This window comes from Marmota marmota, unplaced genomic scaffold, assembly GCF_001458135.2.
Source record: "Marmota marmota marmota unplaced genomic scaffold, marMar, whole genome shotgun sequence".
In the NCBI taxonomy this organism is placed as follows: Eukaryota; Metazoa; Chordata; class Mammalia; order Rodentia; family Sciuridae; genus Marmota; species Marmota marmota.
In genome coordinates, this window is record NW_025999842.1 from 18564459 (window position 1) to 18585564 (window position 21106).

Sequence of the window (21106 nt, forward strand, 5' to 3'; positions counted from 1 at the left end):
AAAAAAAAAAAAATCACATCAAGGCCTAAAATCAGTAATTTAAAAGTAAATGTGGTCATAATGAATAAACAAAATGTGGAATTTAGCCAGGGATATGGGAAATATAAAAAAGAATTAAACTGAAGTTGTGAGCATTAAGTGATAGGCCCACTGAAAGTATTTTACAGTAAATTTGAGATGACAGAAAAAGTGGCTAGTGAATTTAAAAGAAACCAATACAAATTATCCAACTTGAGAAAAATATAGAAAAAAAAAAGAAAAACAATGTCTTAATGACCTGGGACATTATTACATAATGTAACATCTGCAATTAATGTCTGGATAAGTAGAGAAAAAAATGGTTGAAAAAAAATCAATCATCCAAAATTTTCCAATTTGGCAAAAAATTAATTTCCTTGTAGACCAAGAAGTTTCATCACATTTATGAAGAATAATAATTTGGTAACATTAACAACAGATTTAAATGAAAGATAAATTGAAAATCTTGGAAATATTCAGGGAAACTAAAACATTCTATTAAAGGAACTATCATATAAAAGACATTAGGTTTTAGTCAGAAAAATTAAAGGGGAAAAAGACAATGAAACATCTTTCAACAGCATAATTATCAACTCCAAATTCTGTATGCAATGACAATGTTATTTAAAATCAAAGGAAAAGTTAAAATATGTTCAAGGAAACAAAACTTAAGATCATTCATTGCAAGTAGTTCTACTCTATATAAATGCCACAGGAAGTTCAACAAGCTGAGGAAAATTGACAAGAAGGAAACTCTATAAAAAGGAATGAAAGATACCAGAAATAGGAAATATAAGACAAATACCATATTTTCTCCTGAAATTTTAAAAATAAGATTTGGTTTTAATTGCAAAATTATATTTGAAATAAAATACAGAACATTGTATTATAAACTTTATAGTGTAAGCAGAGGTAATGTATATAAGAAAAATAGCACAAAAATAGGGGTAAACAAAGCTCTCTTGTTCAAAAGTTTGTATATGAGTACAATAAGAACCCCAAGAGTGGTACAATATCAACCTTAAATATATTGTGACTTAAAAATATTGTGACCCATAAAATAATCACTTAAAAAACAAAATGCAGTGTTATGCCTACAAAGTCAATTGAGAAAATAAGATAAAAAAGTATTTATAAAATGAAATAAATCAAAGTAGAAAAAAGACACATTAAAAAACTGGGAAAATAGAAAATGCATAACAAAATAACAAGGATAAATTCAATAAATAACACTGAATTAACAGGAAGAATTTATAAACTGTATAAAAAAGTATGACTCACTATATTGCTATTATTATTGGAAGATGTAAATTTTAAAGTATAAAGCACATATAGTTTGACAGTAAAAGAATAAAAAAATTATCATACAAATTGTAAGCAACAAGAAAGCCAAAATATAGACTTTAAGGCTTATTACCAGAGCAGAGAGGTTAATTTTTAAAGGGTGCATACAGGTGGACACAACAATAAGTAATATGCTTCATACAAGATATATAAAATAAAAATTGACAGAACTAAAGGGAGTAAGGCAAATCAAATAATACAAGTAAAATTCAATGCCCCTTCTATAATAATTGGAAGAAAAGCTAGACCAAAAATTTTGCATAGAAAAATCTGAAAACTACTACAGATTAAGCATCCTTAATTTGAAAATGAAATCTGAAATGCTCTAAAATGTAAGACTTTTTTGAGCACTGATAGGACACCACAAGTCTCTACACTTGGTCTCATGTGATGGGTTGCGGTAAAAATGCAGGTGCACTGAAACTATTTTAAACAGTTTCATTCAGACTATGTGTTTATGGAGGATACGAAACATGCCAATTTGTAGCTACAATCTTGTCCTTCTTGGATTTTACAGAATACTCACATAATGGCTATAGAATATGAAGACTTCTAAGAGCCTATGAAATATTTCCTAGGGGAGTATAGCCTAAGACAGACCATACTTTATGGCATACCAAATTTATATTAAAAGTCAATGACAAGGAGGCTGATTCATAGTGGGGTAGGGAGGGGGGCATGGGAAGAATAGATGAACTCTAGATAGGGTGGAAGGGTTGGAAGGGAAGGGAGGGGGCATGGGGTAGAAATGATGGTGGAATTTGACGGACATTATTATCCAAAGTACATATATGAAGACATGAATTGGTGTGAATATACTTTGTATACAACCAGAGATATGAAAAGTTGTATTCTATATGCATAATAAGAATTGTAATGCATTCTGCTGTCATATATAAATTAAAAAATAATAAAAAAAGTGTGTCTTGGGCTGGGGTTGTGGCTCAGAGGTAGTGTGCTTGCCTAGCATGTGTGAGGCACTGGGTTGGATCCTCAGCACCATATAAAAATAAAATAAAGATATTGTGTACACCTAAAACTATGAAATAAATATTTTTTAAAATGAATAAAAAATAAAAATCAATGACAAGAATTATCTAGAAATGTTCAAATATTTGGATTTATATAATTCACCTCTAAATAATCCACTGGTCAAAGTCCAATCACTAAGAAAATTAGAGTATATCTTGACATGAATGATGATGAAATACAGTATATTAACTTTTGAAAGAGTATCTAAGACAGTGCTTAAATGCTTATATAAGAAGAGATTAAATATTTAAATAAATGTCTTATTTTTTGTTGTAATATTTTTAAAAATATACAAATTAGATATAAAATATATAGATAAATAAAATAATGAAAAGAGAAATCAACAAAATGGAGAAAATTAACAAAACCCAAATTGATCCTCTAAAAATAATAAAATTGATGTTAGAAAGACTAATAAAGAAAAAAATTAAAAACTGGAATTACTTAAGATAATGTAAGAAAGAGGAATTGCATAACAGATAATGACAGAATAGTAAGAATATTATTTATAGCTTCATTTAAAAAAATTTGCAGCTTGGAGTAAATGAATGAATCCTGAGAAACGTAGTTGCCAAAATTAATATAAGATGAAACAGAAAATCTGAATAGCCCACATATCTAGTAAACAGTAGAACATTTTATTTTAAAAAATAAAAATAAACTAATACTTTTTGGTAAAGAAAACTCAAGGGTTGTGTGGTTTTACTGTCTAATCCAAATTCTACTAAGTTAAAATATACCAATCTCATACTAAATTTTCCAAAAATTGAGATGGAAAGAACAAATCTAAGCTTATTTTATGAAACCAACATTACTCAAACACTGACAAAGAAGATTTAAAAAAAAAGAAGAAAGACTAATAACCCTCATGAATAAACATGTAAAAAGTCCTAACAAAATGTAAGCAAAATGAATCCTGCAATATATAAAAAGGATAATATATACTGAGCAAATGTGATTTTTTCAAGGAATGCAAAGTTGTTTTAACATTTGAAAATCAATTATTATAATTCACTATATTAACAGACTAAAGGAGAAATAGCTTGGAATCCTTTAATAGGTGTAGAGCATGTATTTTCTCAATCTTATAAGAGCATACCCAAAATACCTACAGCTAGCATCATATATAATGGTGGAACACTGAATTGTTTTGTATAAAATTGGTGAAAAGGAAAAGATGTCTGCTTTTGCCATTACTATTTCATATCAGGCCAAAGAGGCAAGAAGAAAAGAGATTAGAAAAAAAATTAAATTGGTCTCTAGTTGTCTAAAAAATTAAATTGGTCTCTATTATATTTACAAAGAAAATCACAAGGAATTTTTACAACAACTGCTTGAACTAGTAGAAATTTAACACAGTTCCAGGTTATAAGATAATATACTAGCAGCCTACAACTAGAACGTGGATTAAAAAATCAATCTTGTGAACAATGGTGTTTAAAAACATGAAACAGTAATAAATATAACAAAAGAGTGCATTGAAAACTACAAAACATTGTTAAGAGAAATTAACCAAAATCTTAAATCAATGGAGACAAAAACTATGTTTGTGGATTAGAGGGTTCAAAATTGTTACGATCTTAATTCTTCAACTTCCTCCAACTGATCTATAGATTGAACACAGTCCCAATGCAAATGACAACAGGCTTTTCTTGAATAAATATAAAAGCTGATTCAAATTTATTTGGAAATGCAAAACCCTAACATAGCCAAAAATTCTTGGGGGAAAAATAGGGGGAGGACTTAACCATCCAACTTCAAGAATTACTCTAAAGCTATAGTAATTAAGACTGCTTGGATTCTCTTTAATGATAGATAATTGCATCAATGAAATACACAAGAGAGTCCAGAAATAGACCCACACTTATACAGCACAATTGAATTTCCACAAAAGCATCAAAGAAAATCATTGGGGAAAGTCTCTTTAACAAATGAAGCTAGATCAACTGAATATCCATATGGAAAAACATGAAGGTTGAACTCTACCCAACACCAAACACAAAAATTAATTTGAGAGGTATCATAACCTAAATGCCAATGCTAAAATCATGATGGTTCTTAAGACAAACAAAGAAGATTAACCTGCACAGTGGAGGTTGGCAAATATTTCTTATGACATTTACTATGAGAAAAATAAAATGAATAAGAATAACTAGTACATTTGGGAAAAACAAATTATAGCCATTATGGGATGCTCCTATACAGCCACTCAAATCCTGAAATTTAAAAAATGAAAATACCAAATGTCAGTGACGATTTGAAGCAAATGGAATACTTACACACTGCTGCTGAATATACAAATGATAAGACCATTTAGGAAAAAATTGTAGCAGTTTCTTACAAAGTTAAATTTATACCTACCATATGACCTAGTAACTCCACTCTTAGGTGTTTTTCCAATAGATCTAGAAACATATGTCTTCAAAAGGACTTTTAAAATAATGATTTTGGCATTTTTATTCATAAAAGCCAAATGCTGAAAACAACCCACATGTTCATTAAGAGGAGAATGAATAAATTAGTTGTACATTATACAAAGGAATACTAATCAGCAATAAAATGGAACAAACTCCTAATACATGCAACAATATGGACAAATTTCACCAGCATTATACTGCATCAAAGAAATCAAACACCAAAGAGTTCCTACTGTTATTTCACTATACTACATGAACAAAAATATTCTAAATTTTGATGGGTCTAAATGTTTAATGAGTGAATCTATTATCAAGATTCTTAGGATTTTTCACTAAAGATTTGTGAATTTCACTCTATACATATATTAACTAAAAATTAAAATGAATCTTGAATTCTTTCCTGAAGCTTACTTTCCACAGCAGTATGGACTAGCAGTTCTGAAAGCACTTTCTATGTATTTTAGATATTAAATTAATAACTATGTTGAGAATAATGGAAGGCAGGCATCTACTGAGGAAGCAAGTTATAAAAGTAGGAGGAGATCCAGTGTACACTGTACCAATGAAATGCAATTGAAATTTATAAACTAATCTCATATATATTCAAAATATATAACATTCCTATTTTCATATGTGAGTACATTATATATTTTTAAATTACACATAAAATATATTATATTTACCTATGTTACTTAGACACACACACACACACACACACACACACACACACACACACACACCTTAACTCTGTCAACTAATAGCGACAATAACAATAATCAAGTAAACTGGTGAATAGATCCTGTTTTGTAAATATCATTTCCAACTAAAAGGAAACAGGACCCTTGGAAAAATGGTTGAAACCCAGGTCTTTGGCAGAAAATACACAAGATGTATGTGGAACATCTTCAAGTAATACCAATTACATTAGATGCAAAGAGAATATTGGTGGTATGACAAAATGATATAGGAGCTAACTTGAAGGGAATAAGGCTTGGTAGAATATGGAACATTTTAAATAAATAGATAAAGTAAAAAAATAATGATAATAATGGGTTATAAATACTTGAGAAAAATAAGAGTATGTAAGTTAACTGCATAAAATATGGGCAAATAGGAAAAGTTCTATACAGTAGAATTCTAGGAATTGGAAAATCATCAATGGATGATAGAAGTAGTGGCTAAAATTTTGGTGAGGACCTGAATAGTTCCATAGACAAAGAGTGTCTCATCACAAATTATACTCACAATATGCACATTTATCTTATGTATTAATTTCAAAAAAGAAAACAGTAACTTTATGATGGGAAAAACCTAATGAATGTAGCTGATCAAATGTTGGGTCTTGTGCCCCAAAGAGAGCATCACATCTGCTTTATTTTGGACAGAGATAGAGAATCTAAATCTAATCATGAGTAAATTTTAGACTATCAAAACAATGTTTTATGACATAAACTCTTCAAAGGGTCAAGGTCAAAAAAATCAAAGAATGCAGAGAAGATCTTCCACATTAAAGAATTAAAAAAATGTAACAATCTGTCATACCAGATTATACCTTGTCTGGGAAACATTGATAAAATTGCATTTCTGCATCAATTCAAAAAATTTGAATGTCAGCTCTGGATTAAATAATAGTATTGTATTATTCTGTAATTCTATGGTTTTGATTATCTCCCCATTGTTTAATAGAATATCTTTGCTTTTCAGAATACACACTAAAATCTTTAGGCTAACAAAGAACAGTGTCTCAAACTATTTCAAAAGATATATATATGTATAAGTGGAGATGAAATAAAGGTAATAGATTTGGATAAAAGGTTTATTGAACTCTTAGAAAAAAATCTTGTGACTTTTCCATAAATTGAAATAACATTAAAATAAAAATGGTCAAGTAAAATACCTCCATCACTGGAGGATTCACAGATTATCTTGTTAAGTATAATATTATCATTGCAAACATTATTTAGAAAGAGATATCAAAGACTATTAAAAAGTGAACTGAAAATTGTGTGTAATTTCTGCTGAGATGTTTTTAACAGTACAGAATATATACACTTTATTTCATGAATTATATTTTTATTTTATTCAAAAGTTTGTATTAAAGAGGAGATTCTTTCATCACTTACATCTTGTTTCCCCTGTTATTCTGTCTGTGACATAGTTACTTTTCATGGACAATGTCTCAAGTTTATATTGAAAATTTAGAAACTGTGATTCAGTACCTGTTAGATTTTCTTTTTTTTTATCATTCCCAAAGTCAGATTATTTTATTATACTATTTTCAACTTAACTTGTACTTCATTGTATTAACTTTGCTATTTGGTGTTTTATTCCTAATACAATATACTGTTGCTGATAAAATGTGTTGTTCTTCAACAATTCAAGTTTTCTTCAAACACTCAAGCGGTCAGAGGAGAACACATGGGTTGAACAAGTTGTAGCTGAAGAGAACTCTGAAATGACCTATTCTTTCTATTTCACAATTCTCTTTCTAGACCATAACTTCCTTTGAACTAAATAATGCATTGTTTATTAAGTACAGTCATTCATAAAACCAACATACAATGTTGTGCTTATTTCATTAAAAGTTAATATGGCATGGTGTATGGGCTCAGGGGAGAAAATTCATAAACAATAATATTAATAGCTTCGAATATAGAATTTATGAGATTAAACATAGTCATGTCTTTTAAAACAAAATCTTATTGTTAAGTGAAGTAAAGGACATTTCAAAACAACCATTTTTGTCCTTCATTAACTTATTTTTTTGTAGTATTCAAAATGGTAATTAGGCACAGGAATTCATTTTAATTACTGTAAAACTTAAAATCATCTATGTCACAGGTCATACTCTAAAACAATTATCAAGGATAGTATCCAAAATATATGACATTAGCCTTGTCACTTAATCATATCTGGATGCGGAAAGTCATAAAATACATTATTCTTCTTGACTATATGTGCTATCAGGATACATCTTTGTACTTTATTTTCTATACCTAACTCAATTAAGTATTACTGGTATGAACCTGATATGTTTCCTTTTTAGGTTACAATTTTATACTATTTTTGCACAAAAGTAACAGTGTTAAATCCCCACCTCTCACAAATTATGCTTCTGATGATTGCTCTGACCTTGACTTCATTAATTGAAGAGCTAATCAGCCTACATTTTAAGCTATCACAATTATACAAGATATAAACTATTTCTATGTTGGATTTGATTTCATTTTTATTTAAATTATGTTTAAGTGGTGAAAGGTTGAGCATTTTTCACAGGAAATCAATACCTAATATTTCACCAATTTATGATTATTTTCCCAAAGAATATTAATGGTACACTTGTGAATATAGTTTATGTTATTAACATCTTACATTGTTTCATATTTACATGCTTATGTTAATTACCTTATTTTATCTGTGTATGATGAGATTTAAGGACTAGACTATTTTAAATAGGACTCATATTTTCCCCAACTTTCACCCTCTTCCTTCTATAGTTATATACTGCACTCTCCCTAAATTAATTACATCCAAATAGGAAGTTACTATTTCATCCCAAGCTATTTGTTACAGGATTGGGATGTGTAAGGATATCATAGTCAATGTTCAGAAGAGAGGAAGTTTTGATGTATGAAATTCAAAAAAATGGTCTAGTAACAAAGGTGTATTTGGAATGTTCCTGACTTAAGAAAAATAGCCCCAGTTCCCACTGTCTTCATTCTATTCAAATATGTAGTGTTAGGGAGTAAATCATGGATGCATATATTTTGTTGGGAAACAGATGCTATGTTTCCATTTGGTGATATGTCTATCACAGAGGGTTTAATGTCATTGTACCAGAAGTTCATGTTAGTTATCCTAGAATAATAGAGAGTAAAGAAGTGGGTAATGACTATTAATTGAACACTTACACTGCAGTATATTTTTGCTAAGTGCTTACCAAGTACCATAAAGTGTATATTGGGTATATAATGTTTGATTTACATGCTCAAGTTTCAACAATAAGATACTTTCCATGCAAACTTTTTGTAGTAATTGTAAGCATGTAACTTACAATAGTTTATAATATATAACTAACTATAAACTAGATGCTATTAATACCTTCACTTTGAAGATGAGGAAACAAAATCGCAGAAAGCATTTGTGAGTAAAAATTGAAGCCAGAAATCTGTCTCCAGATCTCATGCACTTAATTTCTACCTTATAATACCCTAAAAAACTAGATGGGGGGAGTCGATAAATGGACAGATAGTCCTGAATATATAATTACAGGCATATTATGTGTCTTTGGGACATCAAATATAATTCAATAGTGCTCTGTAGGTATTTATTGATTACTTACTATGTACAGTGGAATGTTCACAAAAAAGAAAAAAAATCTTTGGGAGTTACCTAACATATTTAAGTTCAAATCAATAAACATGTAATGAGAGCTTATCAAACAATATTGTCATCCCAATTGATACAGAGATCTTTATCTGGTAGAGGAGTTTATAAAATAGTTGGGAGTTTACAAATATATATCTGTTATGCATTGTAGGACAGTTAAGGAGATATGATTAAGAATACTACTTCTGTTGAATCTTGAAAAAAAAATGTAGCTAAACATAAAGATGAGGGAAATTCAGCATCAAAAAAAGCACATGAAAAGGCATGGAAATATCAATTATTATAGTATGCTTGCGGCAAACAGACAATATATTATCAATAGAGTAGGGTGTTGGATAATAGGGTTTGAGTGATTATCAAATGATCACAACAGCAGACAGGAGCCAGAAATAACAAGTACAAATGATTTATGGTATCATTAGTTATCACTCCTCAGAAGCAATATTTTGTCAGAACACCATTGGCTGATATATGTTGATCAGTAGAGATTAAAAGAATTGACTAGTAGATCATATCCATCCAGGTACTAAAAACTCAATTGGGTCTGCATGTTCTGCTGATTAACTTTAGAAAACTCAACTTTTTAAGAACATGGGAGGAATGTCCACTGGTACCCTATCTGTGAATGACTCTAGTGCTACCATTCTTCCATTATTCATCCAACAGGGCAAAATTGCTTGCTGTCCAGACCAGAGGTGCTGATGATGCTTTTTTCTAATTTCAGTCATGTTTCTCCATGAGCCCTTGGCACCAAAACTGTTTTTTTGGTTTCTTTTTCTTTCTATTATTATTCTTTTGGGGTTTACAGTCATGACCCTAAACTGCCTTGTCATTTTGTGGTAGACAAAATGCACAACTCCAAACTTTTATTACACATCATCAGTCACTTGATAAGAACCCTGCTATTTCTTATTGGAAATCACTAGGCTTACTGTTTTCAATAACAAAGAAACTTTTTGATATTGAATCAACACATTTCTTCAAATTTCTTCAACATTTCAGTTTCACCTGCTATCATCTGTCCTACTCTAGTGCACGAGCCTTATGTCTTTTCCTTGATTTCCTTTTGTTTATAATATAAATTATGATGTCTCATATTAAATACAAGATTAGAAAAACAGCACCATCTTAATTGTCTGAACTTTGCAATCTCAGTGACATTTTTCAGTGATAAAACTGCATAACCCTCCACCAATCAAGACATGGATGGAGCCCCGTGCAATGGTGTAATTGTAATTACACCTGTGATTCCAGCAGCTCAGGAGGCTGAGGTAGGAGGATCACGAGTTCAAAGCCAGTCTCAGTATATACAAAGTGCTAAACAACTCAGTGAGACCCTGTCTCTAAATAAAATGCAAAAATAAGGCTGGGGATGTAGCTCAGTGGTCAAGTGCCCCCCTCCAAAAACTAGAAAACATGGATGGGGTTTTCCTAGGACAGATTTCATGACTGGAGCACACAGAATATTACTAGGAGATGTTTCCTGCCACAAAAACAGGTTAAAAATCTGCTTATGCAAAAAAAAAAAAAAAATCTGGTAATGACCTGCTGAGGTATTTAATCCTTTAAATAAATACAGATATAAAAATTCCTTATATAAATACAAGAAGCTAGAAACTGTTGTCCTCAACTCTTGTCAAAAGGATACAACATTTAACTCTTATCAAGAGTCACATGGCAGAATAGAAGTGATGGAAATAGCTATATTATTTATTTTATCTTAGTTTATATTACATTTTACTCTCCTCAGTATACCCTGTGCACAATATACATAGTTAGTATGATTAAGAAGTTTTAAAACATGACAGTGCTTCATTTCTTAGTGTGTTTTATAAAGCTTGCACTCCTATCCACCTCATAGCACAAACAGAAAGGAAAAAGCCTACCAGACGGACACATAAATCACATTTCCAGAAGTTTGGTGGTAAAGACTCCAAGAAGTAAATTGCTTTAAATTTATAAGTAAATTATATACTGATCCCATACAGAAGAAAAGTATAAAATCAGCAAAATAAAACAGTGTGGCTCCAAGGAGCCTTAACTAATTAGGTAGGATTCCAAAAAAGCATGTAAATTAGGCAGCAGAAGTAGCATATGAGGAAGAATGAAGCAGAGAAAGAAACATGCTAGTCTGTGCTTTCCAAGTTTTCTCCATTAAGAATAAATAATAAAATAAAATTAACTTTCACTGTAATTTTATATTTAAAGGAAAGATTTATGTGAAGATAGTACAGAGAGTCCCCATAAACTCAATATCCAACACCCCCTATTGTTAACAACTTACATTAGTATAGTATATTTGTCATGACTAATGAACCATCATTGGTACATCATTGTTAACTTTACTCAAAATTCTTTAGTTTTTACATAATATCCTTCTCGTGTTCCAGAATCCCTGTTAGGATACTACATTATATTTCGCGTTGTTATAGTTCTTTGGGCTCCTCCGGGCTGCAAATATTTCCCATTTTTCTTTTCAACGACCTTGATAATTTTGAGGAGTATTGTTCAAGTATTTTGTATAACGTTCCTAAGCTGGGATTTGGCAGACTCTTTCATGGTTAAACTTTGTTTATGGGTTTGGGGGAGGAAGACTACAGAGGTAAAGTACCATTCTATCACCAAACTTCAAGAAGGCATTAAGGTATATTCTAACAACAAGAATTACCACTGCTGCTGCTCCCTTGGTCAACTTGCTTTCACAATTCTTCAGTAAATTATTATTTAGTTAGGTTTTTCACTGTTGTGACCAAAAGACCCACCAAGAACAATTTTAGACAATAAAAGTTTATTTTGGGGCTCATTGTTTCAGAGGTCTCCAGTCCATAGCCAGCTCCATTTCTTAGGGCAAAGGTGACGCAGAACATCACAGTAGAAGGGTGTGGTAGAGGGAAGTGGCTCACAGGAGACTCAGAAAGCAGAGAGAAACTCCACTTACCACATACAAAATATATTCCCTAAAAGCACACCCCCAATGACCCACCTTCTCTAGCTACATACTGCCTACCTTCAGTTACCACTTAGTTAATCTCTGGAGATTAATTCTCTGATTGGGTGAGTCAACACAATCATTTTACCTCTGAATGCTCTTGCATTGTCTCACACATGAGGTTTGAGGAACACTTCACATCCAATCCATAACAGGTAGAGTTAGTTTTTCAATTTTAGCTATTTTATGTTTATTTAGTGTGTTATAGTATCTCTGAGGACTGTATTCCTCTAGCAACAATACTGAACACCTTTTCATATGCTATATTCTATCAGCATATCTTCTTTAGTGAATTCTTTGTTCAGACCTTGTGCCCATTTTTTTTTGAAGTAGGTTGTTTGATTTCTTACTATTGAGTTGTAAGTATTCTTTGTATATTTGATGCAAATCCTTTATTTCTAATGTGATTTACAAATATATTTTCTCAATAAATACCTTGATTGGGTTGTGCTGAATGTTTTCTATAGTTTTCTGTAGCTGTGGAAGCCAGAGGCTTTGACTTCCTTCAGTGTCCTTGTTTTGACTTCAGACTTGTTTTGGGCTTCCTTAAAGACTCCTCTTCAGGGAGAGTTTTTATCTTGCTGCCATTTCAGCCATGTACACTGTTAATTTGCTGAAACTTGATTGGTATGGTAGTAAAGTATTGTGGAAAAGATTTGTATAATCTTATGATTAACTGTCAATCTTTTGGGAGGTCTGCGTCTCTTGTGTGTAACTTTTAACAAATGTTATCCAGAGGTATTACTTTTTCCCGCTTGTATGTGAGAAAGGAAGAATAGAAGGAAAAGATTTGTGAGGAATGACCTTCTACCAGCTGGGATATGATGCTGCTAAAATATTTTCCTCCGGAGAGTAGGACCTTGTTATGGAGAACATTCTGGGCATATTTAACAAAGATTATTTATTCTCCCTGCCAGATCCACAGGGGGATGTTTCTCTGACTTTCACCATAAGAAAGTGGTGGAATCCTGGAAGTAAGTGCTTTCCATCAAGGTTGCAGCCATCAGGAGTTTCTCACATTCAGAATCCATCATTTTATTGAAATTATTATTTAAGTGCCCCTATAGGTTATACCCCAGAGGCTTCTGTTCCTAGAAAATAGACCTCACCTGACTCTGGATCTACCTCTTCAGGTTCTAGAGTGTCAGTTTTCCCTGCAATATTAGTTACTGATGAATCTAACAAGATTATTGATTTTCAATGTATTCAGCTTTTTCTTATTGTAAGAGAAAGAATTATGACTTCTAATACCTTTGCATTATTAGAGCTGACACTGGTAGTCATGTCCTTTTTAATTAGAAAAATGTAGAATTTAATAAATGTCAAGAGTTTTGAGAATCCTATATAATGCTGAAATAAAAAATTGAAGCTAAATGAAATCTTAAAGTCAACAACAAAGAATATTTGAGCTAAAAGACTATAAGAAATAGACGAGTTTATGGCCTAGGGATGTGATGTAAATGAGCCTTGACAGAGGGAAAGAAAATATATTAATTTTTTGTATAGTTTCTATTTATGTCATCATAAAGAATCATATTCAACTTTGAAACAGCAGAAATAGCAAATTCTTAGCTAGAATCTGAATTTTAAAAGACTAAGTAAATATGAAAATACCCAACTATTTTGAAGAAGTTTAGTTGCAATCTTAAATCAATCATTATGAGAATTCAGAGTTGATTAATTAAAAATTTGAACTACAGAAGCATCTCAAAATCCAAATAAGTTAAACAACGTCAATTTATGAATTTATAAGTAATAAATTTTGGGCTGATTTACCCCAAGTAATTGATTATTTATTAACAACTTATAAGTTAGTAACCTGCAGAATCTTCATGAGTGTGTCCTGAACAAACCATGCTGAACAAATTTGGCTTTACTTTCAAGAGAATTATTTGTCTGGTAGAGAAGAAAAATATTATAAGCAGTATGAAGATATCCTTGAATACAAAATAAATAAATATTTGTATTATAGTAAAATTGATGGCTATATAATGATTTGCACAGAAATTCCCACACGGTATTGAATGCTGTATGCATATCAGGTAATCAGGAGGTCTCTATAAAGATATAGAGACATGATGGTACTAGGCTAGTTTCTTTACCTTGACCTAATTGTCATTGTTTGTCAATTAATAATTACAAAAATGACATATAATAAGCAGCACTCAAATCACATATACTAAAGGTGATCAGATTATACACTCATTTCTAACTATGCCATCCCGTACATAATGTGTGATAATCAGGAGCTAAATCACTCAGGATAAATAATTCTTTAATGAGGGAAGAGAAAGCATACATGTAATGGGTTAGTCTTAGCTTATTAGAAAAGGTTCTAGAAAACAAAAGACAAGAAAATCTTAAAAATTGGGGAAAAAACATACTAACTTCAAAGAGCAATAATAAGATTGACAGCCAATTTTCCATAGCATTGAGGAACAGCAGAAGAAATTGATATGACAACTTTAAAGCCTTGAAAGAAAATAAAGGACAATGTTGAAATACACACACATACTTACACATATATACTTCAAAAATCAGTTATTTCTATATGAAGACATTTCCTGATAAGTAATCATGTCTTTCAGACATTAAAAAAGAAATAGAGGTTGGATGGTTGGTGGGTATAGAGTGGGCTAACAAGAGGTTCTCCCAAGCCCAGAGTTTTATCTTGAGGGCGTAGGCAGGACACTTTCTGACCATGGCTCCCCAGTCCTCACCTGGCTTACAGGGCCTGGGTTACCACCAGCAGTGTGATGCTTCTTCAACCCCAAGGCATGGCTAAAGAATTGGCAGTCCTATCTGACCTCATAGCTGTTACACTTATTTTCTTTGACAAAAAAAACAAAAAAACAAAAAAACATAAAACCCTTGAGACTCATGTACTGCATTGTGGAAAAAAAAAACTCTCTCTCTCTCTATATATATATACTTAATATTCCCTCCCAAGACTATACTTCATAAGGTGTTATTTAAAAGAAGAAAAATATTACAAATTGGTGTTTCTGTGCATGTTGTTATAGGAATATGTTTTTAATGAATGTGCAGTAAGTAAGAAAGTATTATTTTAAAAAAATATTAAATAGAATTTCTCAAGCCCAAGGAGAAAGATGAAAGTTCTATCAACTGCTGGTGGGAATATAACTATATAACAATCTTGGGAAAAATGTGTGGCATCATCTAAGGCTGAATTCATGACTACAATCATGTTTTACAGTTCTAGGTAAGCACTCAAGAGAAATGCATACTTCTTAGTAGGTTTACCAAAATATAAGAATATTCATGGTGTCTTTATTTGAAATAGTCAATAATATGAAATCATCCAAGTATTCATGATTAGAGAAATTGACAAATAAATTATAAGGTAATTATACAATGGAATACCATTCAGAGATGGAACCAATGAATCTCTCCTATCTGCAGCATTGATGATGATCTCAGAGCATGTTGATCTAAAGACACCAGGTACAAAATAGACTCTTCAGATTTTTATTTATAAGTGTTGAAAAACATTAGGAAGAAGTTAATCTTTTCATAAAACTCAGAATAATGAAGGAGTAGAAACTCTTGATGTCATATTACGTTTTCAGTGTCCCTGAGTTCTCTCATGCTAACAGCCTTCTCTCTTGTCTGAGGTCTCTGATCATTACCAGGGTAGGTTTTTCTGTATCACTTAAAACCAAACTAGAGAAGTGCAGATAACTCTCCTGAGAAACTCAGCAAATGAAATGGAAGACAGCAGGTAAATAGAGTCTTCCCATCCTCCAGTGACCATTTCTGGGGAACATTTCTCATTGTTACTTAGGGTGTTTGGGGCAGAAATGAAAACCGGTTGCTCACAGCACTAACACACACTATAAAATTATATGAATCTCTTTCATGGCTCTCTCTTCTACGCTTACTTGTGAGCTGTGGAATCTTCTCTTGAACCTGCACCCAAACCCTCATCTTATGGTTTATTTTAAAGTAAGCTAAGAGATCACTTTTGCAGTTGGTGATACCTAGGATGGGAAAAGAGGAAAACGTCAGAGCATTTTGTCTTAATCTGTGTAGTTAAGCTTATGTGTTCACTTTGCAAAAATTCACTGAATGTGTATAATTTGTTCACTCCCTTTATATTTGTTGTAACAAAAATATTTTACACAAAGCAGTAAATGTATATTCAAGAATACAATGAGAAATACTACATTTAAATTATTATAAGCAATTATACTGGGTGATTTTTATATAATCATTTTGTTAGAGAATATTAAACCGACTTGAAAAACAGCAAATGTTTTTATTTTGTCTTTTCCCAAATTTTTGTGAATTAAAAATTAAATATATATGTGTGTGTCTATTTTTGTTAAATTAATGAATTTAATTCCATTAAATAATTGAAAGTTATATTATGCACATACACATATATACACATTTCCAACTATAGTTACCTATAGATAAGAAGTGAAATAGCTATAGGACTTACATGTTATATCCACAGTATTCATTTCAGGTTATATCAAATATTTAATACCAGCTATTCTCTGGGATTTGTTAGCATATCTTTTAAAACTTGCCTGCGGCAGTTACAAGAAGGAATGTAAAAAGTGGTTTTGATTATCGTTTTGGATTGTCAACCTTGACAGTTTGGGTGGGATTTATAGGCATGAAGAAAGAATATACAGGCACTCACACAAGTATACCTTTATCCTATTCTGAGAAAGATTCTCTCCCAAAATAACCAAAGACCTTGTTATTTGTCAGAAAAATTACAGAGTGGAGGTCTTTTAGAGTAACCTGGGGTATGGGTCTGGAAACAAGAATCTAGTAGTGATCAGTTTGGATGTATAGGCACTTACAAGGAGATTTTTGTTTTGTTTAGTTTTATTTTGTAACTATAATCAGGAAAAAAATGGCACTTTCATCTCTTACTTTTTTATTCAGAAATGAATAAGGAGTTTAAATTCAAACAAAAAAATTATTATGTCACTTTTTGCTAATGAAAAAATAAAAACAAAGTCACTAATTTATTATTTGGATATAAAACAGAGGACAGTCTTTCAAAATGCAGATAGTTTAGAAAAGTTACTCAGGGCTATTATCCCCTCTAAGAAAGGACCTGAAAGAAATAGAACTATGAACTTTATGACTACAGAAATTCAGTGGTGCTCTTGAAAGGATGTAGTTTGTATTACCTTACCTCTCCAACACTTTAATCATTCATTCATTCATGTGAGACTTCCACAGGATTGCCTGTTGAAATAGCCATCTTGTTTTCATGGGGGTCCTTTTCTGACTAAGCTCTTCTCTGCTCTTATTCTAAAGCAGAATAAAATATATTCATAACAGGACGATGGTGCCAGAGTAATAGAACTGAAGAATGCTGCATTCAGATTTTTTTTCTTAAACTCTTTCACAATTTGATTGGAAGCTGAATTTCAAGATTCTTTGTTACTAACACCCATGCATCATAATTGCTGAGGCATATTATCATCCATCCTTACATTGAGTCTGCATATAGCTTTACCCTGAAATCTGCATGTCTTTGTGAAGCATACATTTTTTTTTTATTTAAGTCCTTTTATGACAGTGGTGCCAGCTACTGCTGCTATCGTTAAATGCCTGTCAGCATTTCCATTATAAACCTTATTTCCAGGGGATTTATAACCTAGCCATTTTAATTCACATTCGACTGAAAGTTGCCATCGAAATTCTCAACATACAGTAGGTGCTGTTTTCTTTTATCACCAAATTTTATTTGAATCTGTTTGTCTGCCTGGGATTTAGCAATGTATAAAACCATAACACACTGAAATAGAAGAAAAGTAGGGATTTTGGTAGCTGCTTTCTGAAGTACAAATGTACACAGAAAAAAAATTAGAAAGGAGTTGTAAAAATTGCCAGATTTGTGGAAAGCAAAACTCTTAATGGATAATTTAAAATCATTATTATTTAGAGTACACTACATATCCTATACTCATACTTTGTAAAAATATATTTTCCTGTGAAAACCAATTCACATCATGAAAAAGTTATGGCCAATTTAGCGTACTACTCTGTTTACCATGTCGAGTTTATTGATAACATGAAAGTCATATCCCTTTTGTACTAAAATAAAAATCATTTTGTTAAAATCATTTGTTCTTTCCAGATATACATAAGAGTAGAGTGTATTTTGACATATTATACATACATAGAATGATAATAACTTGTTCCAATTAAGTTACCATTATTGTGGTTATATATGATGTGGATTTAGATGAGTTGTGTATTCATACACAAGGATAGGAAAGTTATGTTTGATTCATTCTGCTATCTTTTCTATTCCCATACCTTCTCCCTTTCCTTCTTTCCCCTTTATCTAGTCCAAGGAACTTCTAATCTTCCCCTCCTTTGTTATGGGTTACCATCCACATATCAGAGAGAACACTTTTTCTTCATAGAAATAGAAAAAGAGGTTATGAAATTCATTTGGAAAAATAAGGGGCCCATAACAGCCAAAGCAATCCTTAGCAAGAAAAGTGAGATAAGAAGCAGCACAATACCAGCCTTAAATTATATTACAGAGCTATAATTACAAAAACAGCATGGTATTGGCACCAGAACAGACATGAAGACCAATGGTACAAAATAGAAGACAGAGAGTCATACCCACATAAGTACAGTTATCTCATATTAGACAAAGGCACCATAAACATTCATTGGAGGAAAGATAGTCTCTTTAACAAATGGTGCTGGAAAAACTGGAAATCCATATGTAGTAGAATGAAATTTAACCTCTATCTTTCAACCTGCACAAAAATTCTTAATGTGCAAATTTGGTATCTTTTTTTTATTTTTAAAACAGAAATACTATCTTTAAGTTAGTTCTTCATGAAGGAAATCATGCTTTTTAAAAATTATACAATGTTTTAATGTCACTTGGCTTCTTTGCTTTTATTGTTAGTGTAACTGTATAATAGCTATTTTTAAGCACTATAAAAAATTCATATACTTCATAAGCACAAAAAGAACACTATCACCTCAGGTCTTATTTCAAAGGCAAGAAAATGTAATAAGCAGACAATCTAAATAAGTTACAATAATGGAAACACTATTGATGTAACAAAGTTATAATATAATAAGAAGATGGGAGAGTTAGAGTATACTCAGAGAAGTCCATAGTTAAAGGCTAACAAATAATAATCTGAAAAAAATCAAGATATGTCCATGTTTATGTGGGGCATCTTTTATCTTCTTTTCTAGCTTATCCTTTTACTTTTAAGTGCCAATGCTTCCTTACATTCTGTACTCTCAGGCAATTGTTATACTCAAATGGGAAATGTGGAGTAGAATTGGCTTTATTGCAATAAAGTGCTCCAGAATACCGATTTTATTTCTCCCTTCTTTTCCTTTCTTTCTCAGTCCTCTCTTCTGACTTTCCTTTTTCCTTTTCTTCTCTTCTTCCACCTCCTCTTTATCCAGTTCATTTCTAGACCTCCTTCTCCACTTGTTTTTCTTTCCTGATAACAATATGGCTGTAAAGACTTCAGTGCTAAGGCTAGAATTATGACTCATTGATAGGCCTAGCAAGCACAATGCCTTGGGTTTGAGTCCCAGAAAAAACTTCAATTGGGTTTCTATTAGCTGTATATTGGGAGGAAGCTATATAATAAAGATTTGTTCTTACCAAGTTTGACTAAAAGTTCTTCAACTTTATAAGTTACATTTGCATTTTCCAGCATGGATTCCTACTTGTTAATTCCCAAAGATCTCCCATTGTTTAGATTTTTGGTGGCTTATAAAAACTATCACTAAATCCTATGTGGTTTTAGGAACATTAGGACATATAAACATGTAAGACAATATTCCTTTGGCTATAAGTGAAAAACAAAAGCTAGCTTAAGGAAATTACAAAAGTTTAATGGACTCATGCAACCCTAGCTGGATTAAATAGCTCAGAAACAAAACAGGTCTATGTATGTAATGCAAATCAAAACCATAATGAGATATCACCTGGCAACCATTAAGATGGCTAATATGTAAACAAACACCAGAAAATAGCAAGTGTTATGGGGATGTGGATAAAAAAGGAACCCTTGCTTACTGTGGATGGAGTGTCAGAATTGTGCAAACGTAGTAAACGGTATGATAGTTCCTCAAAAAAGTGAAACTAGAGCTATTAGAGTGATTATATGATCCAACATTCCTTCTTCTCAACATAGAAAGAAATAGCTGGTTGCTATGGGGCACACCTGTAATCCCAGCATCTTGGGAGGCTGAGACAGGAGGATTGCAAGTTCAAGGCCAGACTCAGCAATTTAGTGAGGCCCTAAGGAACTGATCAAGATCCTTTCAAAAATAAAAAATAAAAATAAAACGGATAGGGGATGTATTTCATGGTAGTGTGTCCCTGGATTTAATCCTTAGTACCAAAAAAATGAGCAAAAGAAATGAACACAGGGTCTTCAAGAGATACATTCACACCCAAGTTTATAGCAGCATTGTTCATAACAGCTGAGAGGTAGATATATCCTAAGCTGTGATTGCTTATGCTTTTGATGGCCTCCTAATTCTTCCTTTCCAAAATGGTGGATTTGCTAATTGTTCTTAGTTCTAACTAGTGTTTCAAGACAATGCATACATATTCAACAAATCATTTCAAGTGCATATTTGTGTCAGATGCTATGCTGAGAGCAAAGCATTAGGAATTTGGTGGTAAAGGAATAGGCATGAGAAGTATATTTTATTGCAATGTAAATTAATAGCTGTAGAACAACATCATTAAAATTCTTCAATAGAAATATGAACAGAAGGTGGGACTGGGGTTGTGGCTCAGCAGTAGAGCACTTGCCTATCATCAATCCTCAGCACCACATTAAAAATAAATAAATAAATAAATAAATAAATAAATAAATAAAGGTGTCATGTCCATCTACATGTGTGTGTATATATATAT

At 31.7% G+C, this 21106-nt stretch overlaps 1 long non-coding RNA gene across 1 annotated transcript in view; it reads left to right on the forward strand.

Moving 5' to 3' along the window:
• Window positions 1-21106, forward strand: part of LOC125619204 — a 204207-nt gene that overhangs the window by 145832 nt on the left and 37269 nt on the right. The window lies entirely within an intron of this gene.